The 17,073-nt window shown below is 39.8% G+C and overlaps 1 long non-coding RNA gene across 14 annotated transcripts in view; it reads left to right on the top strand.

Annotated features, from left to right (window-relative positions):
* LOC109679274 (uncharacterized) overlaps positions 1–15,657 on the top strand; it is a 114,099-nt gene extending 98,442 nt beyond the window's left edge. For 6 of the 14 annotated variants that reach the window (XR_012443935.1, XR_012443938.1, XR_012443940.1 and 3 more), the window contains 3 exons: positions 11,287–11,345; positions 13,144–13,184; positions 14,096–15,657. This is a non-coding gene — a long non-coding RNA (uncharacterized lncRNA). Of the gene's footprint in view, positions 1–2,257; positions 7,059–11,286; positions 11,346–13,143; positions 13,185–14,095 lie in introns of all 14 variants that reach the window. The other 8 variants (XR_012443932.1, XR_012443928.1, XR_012443931.1 and 5 more) reach the window with 5 other exon arrangements.
* The last annotated feature ends 1,416 nt before the right edge of the window (positions 15,658–17,073 follow it).

Here is a 17,073-nt window from a genome sequence, read left to right on the forward strand (position 1 = left end):
GTGTTGACTTACTACTCTTTTTTGTTCTTGAGGTCTCAGCTTAAATGTCACTTTCCCTAGGGAATCATTCCTAAAATCCCAAAACATCAGACCTCCATCTTATATACTCCCAGAGTGCCTCCCTATTTGGGGAACTCCTACAGGTGATAATTACCTACTTAATTAATCAATTGTTGTTTAATGTCTGCCTCTGTCATTAGGGTGAGTGCTCAGGAAGTGCAGGGCTGAGTCTGATATATTCACAGTTCCTGCCATGGGGCATGGATGGTTGGTACCCTGTGGATATTCATTGAATGAACAAATGGGTTGATGAATAAAGGATTATGTTATTTTAAAGTTTCCCCTTCATATTTCCTGATCTCTGTTTATTAAAAGAATACTATGTAATGTGAGCCACAAAAACGTTTACCAAAGTCACGGGATTTTGCCCAAAGTTGCACCCTTTTCACCCTTGATGAGGACAGACTTCCTGAGGGACCGTCCATTACCTGTGGCACAGCAACCTTGTGTTTGATACAAGCCACATCCACTCTGATGAGAGCGATGCACTGGATGATAAAAGCTATCACCTCCCTGAAACAGATGCTTCTTCATTTTATGATGGAAACAGAGAAGTCGGAGCTGCAGGTGCTAGGCTGACATGTGCTCTGTGGAGAATCATTACAGTCTCTTTAGAGAACTGAGTTTACTCTGTGTTTAATCAGCCCCAGCCCCAGGCAGAAGAAATGGCTTCATTTCAGCTCAATGAGAGCCAGATCACAAAAAGAAGATAAATGGCCAAGACGGTTCATCACTATAAGCATGCTGTCTTAATTTGATGGAACGCCTGTGCTGATCAAGAAGGAAAAAATGCAATATGGCTAGCATTGAGGGCCATTCACTAACTCTCGGTGCACCCCTTAGCTCTCTGATGTTTTCTTAGTATTTTCGAGAAAGTGAGAACCATGAAAGATGTCACTCTGTCACTTATGAAGTTCTCAGGCTGGGAATTCAAGCTACTTTAGAAAGGACTTTTCACATCTGAAAATACCTCTACTGGGAAAAAGAGTATTGCATCTGGATGTGGTGGATCATTCCTGTAATCACAGCTACTCAAAAGGCAGAGATTGGGAGGATCGTGCTTTGAGGACAACCCCAGGCAAAAAGTTTATAAGACCCCATTTCAAGCAATAAAAACCTAGGTGTCATGGTGCATGTCTGTCATAGAGTCCAGAGACTCTATTCAAAAAATGACAAAACAAGAAGGGTTGGAGGAATGGCTGAAGTGGTAGAACATCTGCTTAGCAAGTACAAGGCCCTGAGTTCAAACCCCAGTACTGCCAAAAAAAAAAAATTTAAAGAAAATGACTGCAACCAATGAATCAAGTCCCTTAGGAAGGGAGACCAATTTGTTGGCTGCTTTTAAGACATGTGGTCTTTACCAGTGGACTTTGAATTGCTACAAAGAGAGACTGTGTCACATCTTGTGCCAGTACTTGTAGACCCCTTGTTTTTAATGGCTCAGTCCTCTACTTGCTTCTACCTACCCACAGAGCCAATTTTATGGAGATGTAACTGATAAATGATAGTTGTATATTTAGGTACACAAGGAGTTTTTCTGTTATGTTTTTATTTCATGTGATCAGAACACTTATGATCTACTTTCTAAGGAAGGTTCTTAGAGAATATAAGTGTTAACATTATTGTTATTGTCATTTATTTATTTTTGCAGTGCTGGGAATTGAACCCAGGGCCTCATACATGCTAGGTAAATGCTCACCAATGAGCTACTTCTCCAGACCAACGCAGTACTATCAATTACAATCTCTGGGTTGTGCCTTAGATCACCAGAACTTATTTATCCTTCCCAACTGAGACTTTGTATTCTTTGACATCTCCCCATGACCCCTTCCCTATATCCCCTTTCAGCCACCATTGTACTTCCCTTTCCTCTGCTTGCTTCTGGTCCTTCCACAGCTGTCCTTAGTGAGGATTTTAAAATGGACATTTAGTTCAGGCACAGTTTCCCAATTGCCTAAAACATTCTAGAAAAGGGATCTGAGTCCTATGTAAGAACAATAGCATGTATCTGAGCTCAGTGTTCTTGTCAAACCTGTCTTATTTGAAGTAAAAACAGATAATGAGTAGTTTGGGCACTTGCAAGCAATTGGCTGGTTCAGTCATATGGTATGTGTCACAGCCATATTTTCATTACATCCCCTGAGTCTTAGCACAAAGAGCTCTAACAGTCCTCCCCACCTCCATGCCTCTTTTCCAGATGTTCTGAAACAAAGTGAAGTGACCCAGTTTACCTAAGAGGTTCGTGAAGATGAATTTATGGAGAGCCGGCTGAGTGAAGCTGAGATACAGTCTCAGCAGCTTATTCTCAGATAATCTCCCTGAACATGGTATCGAATCTTGCTTTACCTAAGGCACATTGGTACGGGGTTCAGAAAATGATAGGCTAAAACTCCTCAAGTGAAGAAACAACTTAAGAAGCTTAGCGATGGATGTAGAACTATTATCATCAGCTATCGGGGTAATGGTATCCAGTCATTCCACACCTACAGGCACAAAATTTAGGCTTAAGCAGATGAAGACAATACTAAGCAAGTGTGTGGTCTCCAAGTGTTTAAATATCAGCAAGTCAAGGGGAAGGATTTTGTTAACATAAAACCTGAACACGTGTCATTGGCTTTCTGTGCTAAATATGATTGCAGAGGTATGCCAAGGTCTTTACTGATCTTCACTAGGAAGTAATACCATTGAAAATGGAGGCATCATTTGTAAATGGGAGTTTGTTTAGTTCTTTGCCCGTGGGTAGCAAATACCAGCGCAGTCCCCGGGATCAGAACTTAACTCTTGGCTAGATGTGGTGGTCCATATCTATAATCCCAGCAATTCAGGAGGTGGTGATCAGGAGGACTGCGACTTGAGGTCAATCCCAGCAAAAAAGTTAGTGAGATACCATCTCAACCAACAAGCCAGGCATGCCTGTTATCCCAGCTGCGCAGGAGGCATAGGTAGGAGAATCACAATCTGAGGCTGACCCTGGGCAAAAACTAGAAACCTTATCTGAAAAATAACTAAAACAAAAAAAGGATTGGGGGTATGGCTCAAGTGATATAGTGCTTGCCTAGGAAGAGCTAGGCCCTGAGTTCAAATCCCAGTAACACCAAGACAATAACAAATAATGATAAAACCCAAACTCAACTCTTGTTCTGTGCAATGGAGGTGAGCCATTTCTCAAGCAGGAACAATATGTTGCCTTATATTTAGTCATATGAAATCAGTCACCAATTCCCACAAAACATGAATATCAGGCAACACTATTGTGTTGCTATATATCACCAAATAAGAGATAATGGTCCTTTTGCTGAATTCAGAAATAGATGGTCCTTCATTTCTCACAAGGCTGGGAAGATTTAGCACAGGAATGTTTGTTTAGCTCAAACTTTGATAGAGAAGTACAATTCCAACTTCATGGAGAGATGGATCCCCACTTGAGATAAGCAGAACTACTCTTTGAAAATTTGTGATCGGAAACATCCAAGATTGAGCATTTCCAGTCAACTGTCATTGCTGGCCCTCTTTTGATTCCTGCACTTAATCTGCTCCATAGTTAGAAACATGAGTTAAATTACCCTTATCTTATCCTCAACCATCAATGTTGTTATTTGGTCATAAAATTAGCTGCTTCCTCTCATTTTAAATGCACTGACAGTTTTGGGTGGTTTGAGTTGAGGCTTGGACAACGGGAATAGACGATTTCCTTTACATCTTGTAGTTAATCTCTCATCCAGAGACTGCTAACACATCTCTTTCAACAGCCGTCTTTATTCCCAGTTTAGCAGCATAACTGCAAAGAGCAAGTTTCTTCCTTAGAGTGCTCCAGCCCCAAGTCCAAATGATAGATGACTTCCTGGTCCTGAAGAAGACACTTAAGCACTTATATTTCTTTCAACAATTTGTTCTAGTTTGAATAAGACAGTCCTTTTCTCATTTACACGTGGAGCCAGCAGGTTATGTGTGTGCAAACAAAAATGTCTGGTCCTATTCAAGTGTTGGGTGAAAAAAGGGACTTAAAAAGAAGTTTATAGCTAGAAATATTATTTCCTAGTGTCCAGCATGTGACATTTGGTGGTTTCTCCTCTGTTTGTGCAGATCCGTGCTCCTTAAAAGTCCTGTTTAAGAAGCTACAGGCTCGGGTTTGCTTAGAGTGCTGAGTGTGACCTTTGGCTATTTTACGTTCACTCTGGTAACCCCAATAAAGTTCACCTCTACTTCTTAATCTTTACATCCATTTATTATGATTGTTCTCCCCTAGAACCACTCGCCAAATAGCTATTTGGTCTGCTTGTGTGGTCAAGCTGACCTTGAATCTAGATAACATTCCCAACTTCATCTTCTAACTAGTTTCATTTTTTTGCCTGAATTAGACATTTATTTTAGCAAATGTGCTTTGTTCAGTAAAGCACATCATTTTTTTTCTTTTGCAGTATTAGGAATTGCCTTATACATGCAAGGCAAATGCTGTACCATTGATCCCAGTCCAGGGGAAATATTTGCAAATATCTTCAAACAAGGAGTCCTCATCCATTACCCCAACAAAAATATAGCTAAGTCAGCACACACTTATAAAGCCTCTTTCTTTATAAAAGTCAGTCCAAATCTTCCTTCCTGATCAGAAGAGCTTTCTATGTCCTAAGCTTTCCATATGAGGGTGAAGAAGTTTGTATTTTTGCCAGATATACTTTGAAATATGTATTTGACCTACAGAGGCAAAGGGGCTTACCACCTTTGAGTGTGATGGTGATTTTAGTAATCTTGAGACAAGATTCCAACTGGCAGGTTCTTGGGGAATTGAAATCTGTGTCTCCCATTGGTGCTTTCAAGGATGTCCAGAATACTCCCCCATAAGAGCCTTCCAAGAGGGCTGAGCTCATTATAGTCTAGAGAGGAGTCGCTACCATGTAGGTAACTTCCGTCTACTTCCTTCTGTGCTGTGTGAATATAAGACTCATCTCAGTAAAGTGTTATGGGAAAATTCATGCCTCATCACTAAGAAACAGCTGTGTATCGCTACAGTCATTAACTTTGGAAAGATGTTAAGGGAAGGTATTCGTTGGAAACCAGTCAGTTCAGCAAGAGCCCTCCTTCCCCTTCAGGTTTTAATACCATGGCATCTCCTCCTGGTTGTCTAACTATCACTTGTTTCTCTGATAGGACTAGGGGAAGCCAGGGCCCGTAATTTATGGCTCCCATTAAGAGGGTTGGCTAGATGTGCAGACAATATGTCAATAATTATTTCTGGTAGGGCCTTAACAGCAGAGGAAGTGTCTCTGCAGAATGGCTTATTTTAACAGAAGACAGATCTGCCTGACCTGGGTTTTATGACAGATGTCAAATACATTGAAGCGTGTTGTGAAGCAGATCACCTTATTGGCAAAGAAATGAAGGACCACCAGGAAGATGGATGGGATGCTTTCCTCTAGGGTTTTCCTGTCTCCTTGTGCAGGTTTGGTAGTGAACCTGAAACAGGACCAATGGGCAGGTGAGACTAAACACTTTGGAGAGCAGACTGAACTCTTGCCTGTCCATGCAACTTGGACACAAAAGTCTCTAACCTGGAAAAGGCTGTTGGGGGTGAGGGAGGGGGGAGAAGGATGTCTTGCACAAGAGCAGTGTGGAGATCCAGTAAAGCCAATGAGGCCACCCTGGGGAAGAAAGAATCTATGTGTTCCACCCCAAGAGCTTTTGGTTCTCCAGCCCTCCTTCTTGAGTTCAGTTCAACAAATGTTTATTGCAGGTACACCATGTACCATGCCCTGTGCTAGGCATCAGGGGTTAATGCTGATCACCACAGGGCCCATCTTACTTCCTCTGAGTCATGCTAACTTCATGCCCCTGGAAGACAGAAGGTCTTAGAGTCACTTTTAGCTACTGGGTGATCTGTCATAGACTGTGGCCACTTCTCTGAGCCTCAGGACACCTGCTTCACAGATTTGAGAGGATTGCAGACAGCAGCACCTTGGTGGTTCATAGTAGGCATGAGAAAGGAGGACAGGAACCCATCTGTTCTGAGTGTGTCACACACACACCAGTTCCTATAGGTCGACTAGCACTTGCTTACTCCTACAATTGTGGATAATAAATATAGCCATGAACCATATGCCTAAAATGACATTTTGTAGATGATTGACCACATATACATACAACAATGGTCCCGTGAGTTAACGATGGAGCCGGAAAATTCCTATGACCTAATGGTATGGAAGGCGTAGCAATGCATGGTGCAATGCATTATTCACATGTATGTGGTGACACTGCTGTAAACTAACCTACTGCTCTGCCAGTCACATAAAACTATAACACATGTGATTATGTACAGTACTGATACTTAATAATGACTGTGTTACTACTGTGTTTTGTTTTGGTTTTGAGACAGAACCTCACCCAGGTTGGCTTCACACTCTCTATTCTCCTGCCTCAGCCTCCTGAGTGACTAGATTAGAGGCATGCACCACCACACCTAGCTTTTGCTATACTTTTTTTTATTATTTTAGAGTATATTCATGCGGTTAAAAAAAAAGTTCACTATAAACAGTATATCAAATTAGGTGGCTGGAGTCTTAGACACCCTGTGGTCACCATGTGTCCTGATTGCATCAAGAGGCCACATGGCATGAGTGTCTTAGCCCCTCTAGGTTTGCATGATGGTCACACAACCACAAAATTACCTAATAGTGCAGTACTCAGAATGTATCCCTGTTGACAAGCACCACACAACTGTTATGACTGAAATTAAGGAGGCAGAAGTGGAGATGACAAAGAAAAGAATTTTCCTATTTAGAAACAGACCACCTAAAGTTAACTATATATAAAAGGGGAAGTGATGACCACCCAACTGTTTTCCTTTTATCTCAAACATGGTGTTTTTCAGGTCATGTATATTGGCTTTCGCTGACATGATCTTCTACACATTAAAAGTTCTCTGCATCCCAATGCCCTAAGAATTCTTTGTCAACTATGGCTAACCTTGGAACAAGCAGATTGTGAAAAGGCTGCCTTTTGTGCAGGTAGGTGCAGCCAGGTAGTTATGCTGTGTGACAGCAGAACACAATAACATGCAGCTGCCCCTTCAGCTGGGTACCTGGGCACTTGGCATGACATACACATTGGTTTGTGGTAGCCTTGTTGGGTTAGTATGTAACAACCCAATGCATATCCACAGTTAATGTTTTCAAACTCCATGTATTTCAGTGACTGTTGTGATCAAATGATGGCATTGTATTTTCTTTTTTATTATGTTATTGTTGTACTGGGGAGGGGGTACATTGTGACATTTACAAAAGTTCTTAAATATATGCCATAGTTGAACTCACCCTGTCCATCATTCTCCTTTAATCCTCGCCCGGTTCCTGAAAGATCTTCAACCTGTCTCATTTTTCCACTTTCATATATAAGCATATAATATTTCTACTACCCTCAGCCTCCTTCACCCTTTCCTTATATCCTCCCCCTTCCCACTGGTACCAAACTCTCAGACAGGACCTGTTTTAACTTCCTGTTCTACACTTTTAAAAAATGGTGTATTTGTTTGTTTAAGATGACATTGTATTTTCAAAGGGATTATTTCAGTCATTGGAAAGGCAGTGGATGAGTTATGAATAAAATGTAAAAAATATTCTTTTTACAAAAAGTATATTTTTTGGCTTCTAAAATGTTTCTTATTTTGAGTCAATTTCAAAAAAAAGATGAAAGCATTTGAGTCTTTCTAGATGTGCTGGATTAGGGGCAGTGTGTGTGACCAGATAACCCTTGAACTGTGGTCTGGAGAAACTGAGACAGACCAAATGATTATAGGACATTCAAGTTTCTATACTATGTGGGATTCCTCCAAAATTATATAAGGGAGGTGAAAGAGAGAAACAAACAAACAAACAAAAACTCACAGGGAAAGTTACTTATAACATAGGATATTAACGTGTGGAGCGATTTTTCCTTTGACTAAAATCCTTCATAAATGGAAGAGCTATACAGTTTTTTTGCTTTGGATTTTGTTTTCAGGTAGAATTATGAAGAAAGATGTGTAGAATGTAGAACTTATCTGCTTGAGGTTTTCTCTTCTTCACGTACTGGGTTTTTTACTCCTATTCCTATGAAGAAGGGAGGTGGATGTAAGCTGTTCTCAGAAGTTTTATCCTCCAAACCCACTGCTGGAGTGATTGAATGCTTTTTCCTATGGAGCAGAGAGTGAGAACACCTTTAGATGGGAGGAAACCAGGACCTGATTTTGTGTAAAAGAAAGGCAAAGGGAGCAAAGTGTGAACTAAAAGAGGAGTTGCAGCTGCCTTAGGAAGACCCTAAGGTCTAGATTTGTTCTTCATAAAAAGGGAAGTGACTCACTGTGGCATCTTCTAGGCTGACATGAAGTGTCAAAGCAGAAATAATTCTTAGTTTCAATCTAGAAAATGTAAAATCTATCACTGGTTAGGAGGAGCACATGGTTTTTCAACCATAAGTGTATTTTATAACGTCCTTTTTTTTTGCTTCATTTTGGCTTTTTTCATCCCTCTTGTTCTTTTATTTCCCACTTGAATTTGTATTAAATTCATTACCTTTTCTTAAGGGGGAGAGGTTCTCAAGGGCTTAATTGAGATGTAAGACACTACAAAAAAAATGTTGGGGAGGGGGGCAAGAATACACGATTGCTTTGTTGAACCAAACGAATATTTCAAATGCTGTTCCCCTTTTTGGAGAAAAAGATACCTTTCTCCTTCAGGAAGTTCTAAGTCTCAAAGGCCTCTATTAACTTCATCTTTGGGAATGGTGTTTTAATCTTTTCCATAATCATCATGCAAATTGATCATGATAATCTCTGGAAAGGAAAATAAGGAACCAATGGCCTCATTAACTTCAATGCTAGGGGGAATTGTGTTCATAAGAGCTCTGTCCTTCCCCCATGGTGGCCCAACACTTCTTGGTTGTATGACTTGGTCCAGTCCCCAGTGGGAGCTGGGGACTTTTCTTCCCCTGGCCTGTTTAAATTGCCTCATGCATTTTACTCCCTTACAGAATAATAGGAGAATAATTTGAAAGGTCCCAACCTTATAAAAGAACCACGTATTTTTTGCTCGATGCCCACCAGGATCTCTGAATCTCTTTTCAGAGCCGTACCACTGGTGCATGTGTATTACACATCGACCTTTCCTTCGTGACAGCATGCTCTCAAATTGTTAAACTTTGGGCACCAAATGGAGCCAGTCAGCATTAAAATGTATGGCTCCAATGCATAATTCTTAATGTTCTGCTGAACGAAGAAGCTGTTTTAAAGCACTTGTTTTAATTTTAATTTAACACACATACAGAGAATGGCAGAGACAAATAGATCTGTCCAAAATATACTCAGTAACAGATTTTGCAGTTGGTTATCAATTTTATCTAAGTGGTTCCTCTTTTTATTCTTATAAACTGTGAAATTCAGGACAAAGCACAACCAAATGCAACACCCTTTTATTGATTGTCTGCAATGTGCCATGCAAGGTGTTAAATGTTTTCAAATGTTGCCTCATTTATCCACCTCTTACAGACAAGGAAAAGAAGGTGTGAGGAGGTGAAATAGCTCACCCAGCTGGAAAGTGGCAGTCATTCACAGATCTGCCTCCTTGTTAAAAATTATTTCATGCAACTCTTTGAAAATGATCTTATTAGAGCCATGGACAGTTAAGGACTACATCTCAGTGACCCTGTTCCTCCAATTTGCAGTAAGAAGTTCCTATATCGCTTGGAGCTACCAGAAATTTCTGCATAAGGATGACCATTCAGTGGTGTCCATAACCAAGCCTGGTGCACATGAGTGCCTCCATTGATAACTGTGGCTAAGACATCTCTCTTTTCTAAGTGTTTTCTTTTTTTTTAAATTGTTGTGCTTGGTGGAGGTACATTATGGCATTTACAGAAATTCTTAAAATACATTAAATATATCATTCTTGAATTACCCCTTCCATCATTCTGCTTTATCTCCTTTCCCCCCATTCCAATAGTTTCAACAGGTCTCATTTTTCCATTTACATATTCACCCTCCCACACTCTTTCTCCACCTACTCCCCCCTCCCAATCTCTCTCTTTTCTTTTGGGAAAGATCATCTACTCCTAGAGAGATACACATACACGAAGCGGGAATGGGGTAGAATAACCAAGCAACTAGACTCAGACAAATGGACCTTACTACCTGAAATACAGCAGGGACACATATCCATCTCTGTTATGGTTTGCATCTGTCTTGAGCATTCCCCCAAAGTATCATGAGTTAGCATTTAATCTCCCATTTCGAGGAATTGAGTGGGCAGAAAGCAAAGTTTAGAGGTAGGGCTTTTGAAAAGCAATTAGGAGCACAGTTATTGGGATGGAGCCCTTATGATTCAGTCCTGTTGGCTTTACATGAGAGACCAGAGACACATGTACATAGGCACCACCTCACCCTGGCCATGTGATGCTCTGGGTCACCTTAGGACACTGCCAGCAAGAATACTATCATTAGATGAGTCCCTAGACCTTGCACCTGTAGATCCAAGAGCCCAAATAAACTTCTTTTCTTAATAAAGTAGTCTGCTTCAGGTATTTCATTTTAGTCACAAAAATGGACTCATTTAGTCTTCCCTTGGGAATCACTTTCAGCTAAGTGATGGACTAGATTGCATTCTTTTTTAAAGCCTCTTCTATCTCTCTGGGGAAATTTTATATAAAAATGCATTGGCACCTACTATTTGTAAGGCATTTAATTAGAATACAGTAAAACATACCTCCTATCAATATGTATTAAGTGTCTACTGTAGTATGTATACTGGGTATTGAAGTAGGTGCTCCCAGACACAAAGATGAAAGGGTTAATAATCGCATAAGGAAGGTGAACTTAGGAAGAAATCCCTGCAAAATCCAGAAAGGTGATTGAAACAGAATAAGCACAGAGGAATGGCTCGAGGTTTGTCATGGGGGTAAAGTCGTAAAATTTTTAGTTGTTCAGATTGAACGGTTTGGGACAATACAGTATTTTAATGCTTAGCTTGACAAAACAAGAGTGTATTTTTGCATTGGAAATAGCCATAATCATGGTGGGATTGGTATAAGAAGGTGAACATTGATCAAGAAGAGAGTTTAAAGGCCAAAGAAAATGTGGGAAACACTGGGATAGGCCAGCTACATGAGTTACTTCCTTCAGAACTTCTCAGATCCTTTAATATGCTACTCTGTGTGATAAACTCCCAAGAGTTTACCCTAACCCTACTCATCTTTCTCTTTTCACAGTGTGTGGAGGGTTCTATGGATCTCATGGTGGAAAGTGCTGCTTTAGGACAAAGACAGTGGTCAGTATTCTTTAGAACATGAGTGATTTCTGTTTCAGAAAGTAATTTTGACCATCTGAAGGAAGAATACCAATGGTGAGAGGCAAAGCCCAAGGCAACCTATAACTAGGCCAGTATAGGTTCCAGGCAAAAGAAAACTATGGCCAGTATTAAAGCAGTGAAGATAGATAGAATTGAGAGATATTTAGGAGGTAGAATGGATACTCTGTAACCATAAAGAGGCTGAATGAGTAAAAAAATTTAAGGTGGATCCCAAATTTCTAGTTGGTAAACTGGGACAGTGAAGAGAATTGTTGGGTAGATTAGAAACTTAATTTAATTCGGGATGTCTTTTAATTGAGCTGTCTGTAAGACATATGGTCAGAGCTGGACAATGCACAGCCAACAATTGTAGATAGCAATCTGCAGCTCAGGGCACATATGAACACAATTTTATTTTCCTGTGATGCTTCAGGTGACTGTATTAGCTTTCAGTGTCTTGGGAGTCATCATAATTAATATCAAGTGTTGTTTGTCTACAAATGTATAAAAATGCAGGTTGCAGAGACCCGTGTCTAGTAGAAAGCTGAGTACAAATGATCTATTAATTATATTCATTGAGGTATTAATATGTGCCTAGTACAGCAAGAGTACATAAGGAAAAGAGAAGCAAGCAAATAAACAAAAAGCCAACCAAAGAAATGTAAGAAAGGTAAAAAGATAGTACCCTTGCTCAGTTTGCTTATTGCTTTAATTTTACCCATGATCTTACAAATGGTCGGAGAACTATGTTAGGTTTCTGCGCTTTCCCTTAGTATGTGACCTGTGGCCAGAGACATAATTTTTTAAAGCTTGGGTTCCTTTTTTGTAAAATACTATTTGTAGAATATTTATTATTTGTAGATTATTAGTATCTTGGTCATTCAGGAGTTGTGAAGGCTAGTTAGAGTTAAATATAAAATTTACCATATTTTGAATGTATAAAATAAATTTCTTTAGGAAATAATGTATGCATTGTAATCTATTTAATAAATTTTACTATTACTTTATTTGATTTCCAGTTAATACCAAATAATAATTTGTCTATTTGAATTGCAAAAATCAAGCTGGGTTGAATTAAAGAAGTGTGAAAAACTCTTGGGTTGGCAAAATATGTAACACTTCCATCAATTAAAAATGGTAAAATGTGTTAAATATTATGAAAGTTCATGCTTAATTGAACTGCCTGTTTTTCATGAGCCTATATTCTCATGAAGTTTTATGGAACAAAAATTGAAAATGTGCCCATTCTGGAATCTGTGTTAATTGTTATTACTCTCATAAAGTTCAAATGATTAAAAAAAAGTTTTGCAATTATGCCAACTAGAAATACACAGTGCCGGCCTTTCATTTTCTCTGGATTTATTTTTGGTAATAGAGACCAATATTCACCTTGGCAAACAGAGCATGTGTTAAATTGAAAACTTCCCTCAAACATACTGGGAACTTTAGATATAAGATTGCCCAAATAGTAGGGTGTTTTTGTCAGCCTGACAACATGCTCTTTGTTCTCCCCAGCTTCATCATGGATGAGACTACTTCTCCACTTACCTTAAATCCCGTCATAATCTTAAATATCATCGTGCTAGAAGGCACTGAAATATTAATTAAAAATAGAGTCTAATTATTTACCCTCGTTGGTTCATACAAACCTCCATAGTATAATCAGTGGACTCCCTTAAGGGGTTTGATGGTATTTCAGAGTGAAATAGGAAGGCTTGTTACTGACTTACTCTTGGCTCACATGTGTAATTAAGTCTAACCTTCAATTCACCCTTAGGTCACAAGATCAAATATAACTTATCTGGATAATGTCCAAAGGTATGTGCTGGTATTGACTAAGTGTTGGTGGGTGGCACACAGAAAAGAGGAGGACTTTTCATTTACTTCTAGGAGTCTCAGAGATCTTTCTGTGTGTTTCTGAGAGACAGAGGGAAAGCAGAGGGCAGCCAAATAGGTCATTCGTTTTAGACAGTCTCCAAGACAAGCACTATAAGCCAAGCTTAGGAACAGCTCAGATGGCTGGAGGTGTTAGGTGACGATCTTTTCCCACGCTTGGCCTTAGCACTAACCTACAGTGGCAGGATGTGTCTGGGACTGTTCACCACGGAAACAAAGAAGGACTCATTCCCCAGCCTGACCTTATGTCATTGGGCTTACCTGGCACAATGAGAGAGAAATTTCTTTCAGAAGGACACTCAGAAGGTCCATGGATCTCCCCTTCACATATGTTCTAGAAAGACTGACCATAGCAAAACATTTTGTGCTTAAAGGCATAAAATAACCCAATCCCACCTTAAAATATAAATCAGTGTCACAGTGCTACTTAGTTTGCACCATGGAACAGCACACAAGCAATGCCATAAATCGACAAAAGAAGTTTGGACAATGGAAAACAGTAGTAAAAATGATACACTATGTTAAATCTTGAAACTTGTTAGAAGTCAGAGTGGCTAAGCTGTACGGATATCGAAGTCTGCTGTGGGATGTGAGAAAGAAATTTGTTGGGCTAGATAGGAAGATTTTGAATATGTCAAGTACTCTTTTCAAATGTAGAAAGCCAATGGCTTACTTCTTATCTGTGTAGGTAATAGTGTAGAAATTATCCAGATACTGAAGTGAGAACAGGCATTTGATCTTACTCCTCATCTAATTCAACTTGAAATTTTGCCTGAGTAGAGTTAGGAATTTAGAAATAGAAATGGAAGTAACTCTGTTTCATTGTTCAACAGGTGTTTGGAGGCAGGAAGATAACTGAAGATGCTGAAGGGGTACTTGAGAAAGACAGGAGATGATGCCTCCCATGGGAAACTCTCTGAAAAGGAAAAAGGAGAAAGCAACCTTTGGGGTTCATCCTTTTAGAAGGATGACAAATGGGACCCAGCCAGCTGGAGGCTCTGAACCACGGCAAATCCATGTGACATATAAAGTCAAACAGAAAGATTTTATTTTATAATGTATCCATCTTGATTTGGCAGATTGGACTGGATATTGATGGAATATACTAGAAAGCACCTCCAAACACATCCCATCTGTCCCAGTGGTGTAACCATCCATCTACCCATTCACTCAAAAAAATACTTATTACTATGGGAGGAGCAAAACCACCAGACCCCTGACCTCATGAGGCTTACAGAACAATGAAGCATCCCAGGAGAGGGAAGTGTCACTTTGGCTACAGCCTTGAGAATGGGACAAAGGGGAGATGGCAGGAAGTATTGTGGAGACGTGGACAGGCCAGCTGTCTGTATACTGGAGGAAATACTTTATTTTAATAGTAAGAGGAAATTGGATGCCAATGGCTCATGCTTGTAATCCTAGCTACTTGGCGAGGGCTGAGATCGTGAGGATCATAGTTTGAGCCCAGACTGGGCAAAAAAGTTTGTGAGACCCCCATGTCAATGGAAAAAGGTTGGGTGCAGTAGCTTTTGCTTGGGAAAAAAAATGAGACCCTATTTCCAAAATAACCAAAACAAAAAGGGCTGGACGAATAACTCAAATGCTAGAAGAGCTGCCAAGTGCTGAGTTCAAACCCCAGTATTGCCAAAAAATAAAAAAGAACCCATCAAGTCTTTTAAGTAGGAAAATGAAATGATCTAATCAGTCAGATTGGCTGTTGTAAGTTTTCAATCAATTTCAGTTGAGTTTGGACCCTCATGATCTTTAATCAATAACTCTTATTGTTATGAATCAGAAGCCTGCTGTTCCTGCCAGAAAAATCTTCTCAATCAATTGATTCAGAAGCCCCCACCAGGTCTACAGGACTACAATTCCTGACCTCCTTAGCACAGCAACCTCAACCCTCCATGGAATGGTCGCTGTCAGCTTTCCCCATGAGTTTCACAGAATGCCATTATAAAGAGATGTTAGAAGTGGGGCACTGGTGGTACTCACCTGTAATCTTAGCTACTTGGGAGGGTAAGACCCCGAGGGTTGTAGCTAGAGGCTACTGTAAGCAAAAAGGTTTATGAGACACCATCTCAATTAATAGCTGGGCTTGGTGATGCACACTTGTCATCCCAGCAACAGATGGAATCCCAAAATTAGGATGTTCATGGTGGGCTGGCAGGGGCAAAATGAGAAACATTATCTCCAAAATAACTGGAGCAAAAAGGGCTGGAGGTATGGGTGAAGTTGTAGAGTGCCTATCTAGAAAGTGTGAAACCCTGAGTTCAAACCTCAGTACCACCAGAAGTACATAAGTAAGTAAATAAATAGATGTTAGGTTTACAGTAAAAAAAAAAAAAAAAAAGAGGGGGAAAGGTCCACCAGTCAAATAAATTGGTGAAATAAACTCACAGACAATATCTTTACTCTCATTGAAATTCACACTGCATTAATCCTACTAAAGTCTGCTGAATTTTGTATAACTCTGCTGGGTGCTGGTGGTTCACGCCATAATCCTAGCAATTTAGGAGGCTGAGATCAGGAGGATCAAGGTTTCAGGCCAGTCCACGAAAATGCATCTGGGATACCCCATATCAATGGGAGAAAAACTGGGCATGGTGGTGTGTGCCTGTCATCACAATGACAGCAGGAAGCATAAAATAAGAGGATCTTGGTTTAGGCCAGCCTGAACAAAAAGAAAGACTCTATTTCCAAAATAACCAGAGCAAAATAGCCTGGAGGTGTGACTCAAGAAGGAGAGAGCCTACCTAGCAAGCAGGAAGCCCGAGTTCAAATCCCAGTACCACCAAAAATTTTTTTTAAAGTTTTTGTCTAACTTAACACATCCCCAGCTTAATGGATGTCAAACCTTTTTCTGGGCATAACCACCCTGACTTTTTTTTTTTTTTTTTTTTTTTTGGCAGTACTGGGGCTTAAACTCAGGGCCTCATGCTTGCTAGCCAGGCGATTGACCACTTGAGCCATCTGTCAGTCCTGCCATGGCTCTTTATGCTGTTCTTCCCTTTTGGACAAATCATAATGATTCTCTCCACCTTTCCAACTTTACCCAACTTGGATGTCACCTCCTTCATGAAGTCCATGCTGCCTATCCCAACTTGGACTCATATTGCTTTTTTTCTAACTTCTAAGACACTTTTTATTTCAGTCTTTTGATATTTTATTATTGAATGTTTATCTATCACGTGGTCTTTTTGACCATCTTTGTTTATAATCTTACTCTTTACATCTTTATAGATATGAAATTAGCTTATAAGTCTTTTGAAGGGATTTATGATTCTAACTTTCTTTTTTTTTTTTTTTTGGCAGTACTCAGGTTTGAGCTCGTGGCTTTGTGCTTGCTAGGCAAGAGCTCTATCACTTGAGTTACACCCTCAGCCTAACTTTCATGTTAAAAGAACATGAGCTTTAGTATAAAACAAAGTTATTTTAGTTACATTTTGGCCAACCAGCTATATAACTGTGGAGTTAACCATCTCCACTAAATCTGAGCTTGCTTATCTACAAAGGAGGGAAAATAAATTCTCCTAATTAAGGTATGGTGAAGGTTGAATGAGACTATGTCTGATGTACTGGAAGCAATCAATAAATTTTAGCTGCTATTACCATTACAATCATCATCATTTGTTATTAATTATTAGTATAAAGTCTCTTTTAGTTATGTTCACTGGGCATATACTTGCCGCAATCAAAACTTCTGAGGATCCTGGTGTTTTAGCATCTGAAGAGGCTGTCTCTCTCTTTGCAAAAGCAGGAAGATATGTGAGATGACTCCATTGCTTAGAAAGTAATGTTCCTCATAGAT

The sequence above is a fragment of the Castor canadensis genome, chromosome 19, assembly GCF_047511655.1.
Source record: "Castor canadensis chromosome 19, mCasCan1.hap1v2, whole genome shotgun sequence".
Lineage (NCBI taxonomy): Eukaryota > Metazoa > Chordata > Mammalia > Rodentia > Castoridae > Castor > Castor canadensis.